Source organism: Triticum urartu, chromosome 6A (genome assembly GCF_056163025.1).
Source record: "Triticum urartu cultivar PI428250 chromosome 6A, HENAU_Tu73, whole genome shotgun sequence".
In the NCBI taxonomy this organism is placed as follows: Eukaryota; Viridiplantae; Streptophyta; class Magnoliopsida; order Poales; family Poaceae; genus Triticum; species Triticum urartu.
The window spans coordinates 436,285,298-436,290,584 of NC_141878.1; the positions used below are offsets into that span (position 1 = coordinate 436,285,298).

At 42.8% G+C, this 5,287-nt stretch overlaps 1 long non-coding RNA gene across 1 annotated transcript; it reads left to right on the forward strand.

Annotated features, from left to right (window-relative positions):
* The first annotated feature begins 1,231 nt into the window (after positions 1 to 1,231).
* LOC125513889 (uncharacterized) lies at positions 1,232 to 4,329 on the forward strand. Its single transcript, XR_007286216.2, has 4 exons — positions 1,232 to 1,764; positions 2,423 to 2,557; positions 3,112 to 3,261; positions 3,996 to 4,329. It is a non-coding gene; the product is annotated as an uncharacterized LOC125513889 (long non-coding RNA).
* Positions 4,330 to 5,287: the final 958 nt, after the last annotated feature.

The following is a 5,287-nucleotide window of genomic DNA, read 5'->3' on the forward strand; positions in this document are numbered from 1 at the left end:
AATCCCATTGATGGAAGCATACGTCGAGGAAGTGAGGAGATTAGAGGAGCACTTTGACGGGTTGCAAACAGAAACTGGAACCAGGAACTTTTGTTCTCCATCTCTATCAACCGTCCATATCACCAACCACAATGGCCCGGAAAAGGAGAAAGTTGGACTACGGTAAGCCTCTCCCGATTGAGCTGTCCGCTCCCGGCAGAGACCCTGCCAGAAACTGAAGGAAATATGCCCTAGAGGCAATAATAAAGTTGTTATTTATATTTCCTAATATCATGATGAATGTTTATTATTCATGCTAGAATTGTATTAACCGGAACCTTAATGCACGTGTGAATACATAGACAAACAGAGTGTCACTAGTATGCCTCTACTTGACTAGCTCGTTAATCAAAGATGGTTAAGTTTCCTAACCATAGAAATGTGTTGTCATTTGATAAACGGGATCACATCATTAGAGAATGATGTGATTGACATGACCCATCCGTTAGCTTAGCACTATGATCGTTTAGTTTATTGCTATTGCTTTCTTCATAACTTATACATGTTCCTATGACTATGAGATTATGTAACTCCCGAATACCGGAGGAACACTTTGTGTGCTATCAAACGTCACAACTTAACTGGGTGATTATAAAGATGCTCTACAGGTGTCTCCGATGGTGTTTGTTGAGTTGGCATAGATCGAGATTAGGATTTATCACTCTGACTGTCAGAGAGGTATCTCTGGGCCGTCTCGATAATGCACATCACTATAAGCCTTGCAAGTGATACGTCTCCGTCGTATCTACTTTTCCAAACATTTTTGCCCTTGTTTTGGACTCTACACTACACCACGGTAGAGGTTACGTGACACACTTCTGTGGGCAAAGGTCCACTAGTCTCCACGAAAAAACTGTCGGGTAGCTATGAAGTTTTGTCCCCGGATCATGTGTCGGTGTAGATACATCATTGTGGACACACTATGTGTCAGCAACTACGAAGCAACAACTTAGTTGTCGGCAACTGGCTAACAACACGTTGTGTGTCAGCACATGTGTGGGACCTAACAAATTATGTGTCGGCGTAGGTATATGCTTAGTGACATCCAATATGTCGCCGTATGTAGGGTGTATGGACACGGAATAAGTGTCGCTGTAGGTGCACAAGTGTCAAGCCACTAAAGCTTGGAATTTTTTTTATCAAAATCCTGAAACTTGGAAAGTTGGCGCGCCATTTAGGCGCGAGACGGGAATTTTTTTTGGCTGGCCCGTGCAAAATATCCCCAAATCGGACCAAGTCTGTAACCTACCCTCGCACCCCATCACTATCCCCTCCTCCTCGCGCTCAACCCACGGCCCTGCCGCCGTCGCCGCCGTATTCGCTCTCCACCCACGGTCCTGCTGCCGTCGCCGCCGTCCTCGCGCTCTGTCTGAGATCCAGCCGTCGTCCTCGCGCTCCGCCCGAGATCCAGCAGCCGTCGTCGCGCTCCGCCCGAGATCCAGCCGCCGTCCTCGCACTTTGCCTGAGATCCAGCCGCCGTCCTCGCGCTCAGGGATCCACCCCCTCCCCTGATCCCTGTCCTCCAGCCCCCAACTTCGTCTGTCATCTCTCTCGCGCTTCTCCCCTGTCGCCCCCGCCCCAGGCCCCAGCCCTACCACGAGCTCTCCATCCGTTCCTGCTGCCGCCGGTAGAGATCCATCCACGAGCTCTCCGTCCCGCTGCGCCCCTCCCGAGGCCAGCCGTCTGTTGCTGCAGATATCCGCATAGACTCGTCTTTTCCAATAGGTAAGCATCGGCTCCTCCTGAGATATCCTTTTCTGTACTGCTCCATGATGCGTGCTTGTGCATTGCTGAACTTTAAACCATATGTCATTGCTGAACTCTGAAAATTAGGGTAACACTTTCATATCTTCTGCTAAGATTTGTTTATTGTACAGTTCTTATTCCTATTTCTCAGCATCTCAATTTTGATACATAGATTGGTGCTACAAAACATAGCAAGCCGTCTGACATCCATGTCTCATAGCTGATTTTCATTTGTATATTCATCATACGACTCTGAACTCTTTATCACCTTTAAATTAGAAAGTGATTATTCCTTTAACATTTGATATGGGTGAATGTTCATATGTTGTTAGCATTGTGTGACTTCATGATTTCTAGGTGGTTCAATTTTGTTATTTAAAGTCGTGACCTATTGTGTGACTTCCAATTCTGTGGGTGAGTTGTCATGGTCAAACGGAAGCTCCTGTAGGTGCATAACCTCTGAGTTTTTTTTACATGAAGCACTTTTGATTGTCAATACGTATTTCTAAGTTCTATAGTGCAAACGATTGAGTTGGATTCAACTTCGTTGTACAACTGAATGTTGTTTGTGCTGTAACATCTTGTAGTTTCTGATGCTTCATGGTTTAATTTTGGGTCGACATGTTTGGTGCTGCAGGAGCGGTTGTACATGATGTTGAGCTTGCAGGGCAGCAAGTACGTGGTACTACCTGTCATTCTGTCAACGAGGACGAGGAGGTTGGCGAGCAGAGGGCGCCGAGGTGGACCCTGAGTCCAATCAGCGTTTGAGGAGGCACATTCCAATTTTATTCTCCAGCACTTTTGAATTGCATTTTCATCTACACTAGATATTTATGAATAACAGTGTCTTTGTTTGATATAATTTTTATGTTATCACGGTGTTGTTTTCCTTTTGCATGAATATGGCATTAGCATTCAAACCTTAGGTTCAACATATACTCTCATCTTCCTCTGCATCCACATACCTTCAACTACTTGAAGCTGCATATGGTTTCCAGAGGGGAGTTGCAAGTTCCGATGCACATTAAAAACCTTAGAGGCACCTTCTCATAGTGCCTCACACCACATTGTTCGGACATGTGAATTCAAATGGTAGAGTCAGACGCCTCGGTGCAGTGGCTAGATAGTTTCAGAATTCAGACTTCCAATGTACTTTTATGAGATGTTCGTGTTCATTCTGGTTGATGGCATAATATTTGTTCTTTTGACAAGTTCATTCATTATACTAACCAAGTACATAACTTGCAGACCTTTGGCCTTTACTTTATGATTTGATTGATGGGAAGTCGAGTTATCTATATTGAACACATTTTTATTTTTTTGCAGGATGGTTGATACATGTCTACACATTTTGTCAGAGCAATTTGTAGTGGAAGAAGTACCCTCAGACTGATAAGAAGGCAACGGTTATTTCGAAGTAACGGTTATTGTTGTAGATCAAGGATGACAAGAAGGCAACTAATGTACCAGGTGCAGGTACTAAACATACTACATACAATAAGTTTATTATTCCTCTCTTAGAAATATACATAGATCATTTTGAGCCTTGACTAGAGAGCCAGATTTCTTCCTGAACTTATAGCATTACTAGATACGTTTTGTATCTTTTTGATAAAACTCCACATACTGCAGTTTATAATTAAAAATATGAAAATGACACAACATGATTTGAAGCGCACATACATTGCTTGGGAGTTAAAACATACACACATTAGTTTGGTATTATCCCTTTGGTGGTCACAATCTGAAGATCACATGGCATAAACTGAACTTCACATACTACAACTTTTTTGGTCAGAAGTTGTACATTTTAGTTCTACTTCATCAGATAATGTACAAACACTTATTTGTACCATTATTTTCAAAGTTTGAAGATCACATCAGCTAACTTCGTATTAGAACAAATACAACTTCACATTGGCTAATCCTACTACAGTTTCTTGCATGTAAGACGTTGAATAAAATTTGTAGATATGCCTGCCATGGCGAAATACTTATTCTATGCCTATGTAGATATGTCTGCATGATGATTCCATTCAACATTTTATAAATATTTTACCTCATGTATGACAGAACTATTTTATGTGTGTTATGGACATATGTCATAAATAGTTAATTCTTGTGCTTCTCTTGGCTGTCAATCTCCCTATGAGCTTCAAAGCACTTGAGCTGACTGCACTTTCTACCAAATTCTTGTGGAGTATTTTCAGGTAATCAGCAACCTAGTATGCATGGATGTGATGACTTTGAAGTTTTATGGAGCATTTGGCTGTCTGCAGTATTTTGGACCAGCCAACTTAATTGTAATCCTGAATCTTATGTGTTTTCTGGACCATTTGGTGCTCAAGTGTTATGGAGTAGAAATCTTGTGCTCATGGATGTTACTCAATTATTTGGACCATTTAGTTTTTGAAGTATTTTAGACCAGCGAGTAGGGGTCCTTTATGTGACTTGTGTTTTCTGGATGGTTGCCAAGATGGCCAAACTTTGCTTTTGTGTAGATTGACTTGTGCTTGAACCTGCGAACAGTGTGTGTGTGTGTGTGTGTGTGTGTGTGTGTGTGCTCATGGATGGTTACCATTTTAACAATGATTGTGCAATGTGTTCATCATGATACTGTTTGTGGATAACAGTTGAGCATTGTATATAACATTTGAATTAGAGCAGTATCTAATTGTTGTTTTGGCTGTGCACCATCTTACCAACAATTTATATGTCGGCAAAAACATTCCAACACAGAAAGTGTCGGCAAAAGTATACCCCTAACTAGACAAACCATGTGTTGGCAATACTAAATGCCTTTAGACAGACTAAGTGTCGGCATAGGTAGGGTGTACATTGACTTACCATGTGTTAGCATAGGTAGGGTGTAAGATGACTCACCATTTGTCGGCATAGGTAGGGTGTACATTGACAGATTATTTGTCGGTGTAGGTAGGGTGTATGCTGACAAAAAAAGTGTCGGCAAGTGAACTTCTGTCGGCAATACCTTTCCCCACAGCAAGTCCTCCGACTGTTTTATCTTCTGTCAGCATATGTGGTAACTACAATTTATGTGTCGGCAAAGGTACCATATGCCACCAAATAGTTGTGTCACCAAAACTTGACCATGGTGTAGTGCTAACTTGCATGATTTGAATGGAACTAACCCGGACTGATGTTGTTTTCAGCAGAATTGCCATGGTGTTATTTATGTGCAGAAACAAAAGTTCTCGGAATGACCTGAAACTTCACGGAACGTCTATTTGGAAATAATAAAAAATCCTTGAAAAAGATGAAGACCAGGGGGCCCACACCCTAGCCATGAGGGTGGGGGCGCGCTTGCCCCCCAGGGCGCGCCCCCCCTACCTCGTGGGCCCCCAGGAGCTCCTCCGACCTCAACTCCAACTCTATATATTTGAATTTCAGGGAGAAAAAAATCAGAGAGAAGGATTCATCGCGTTTTACGATACGGAGCCGCCGCCAAGCCCTAAAACCTCTCGGGAGGGCTGATCTGGAGTCC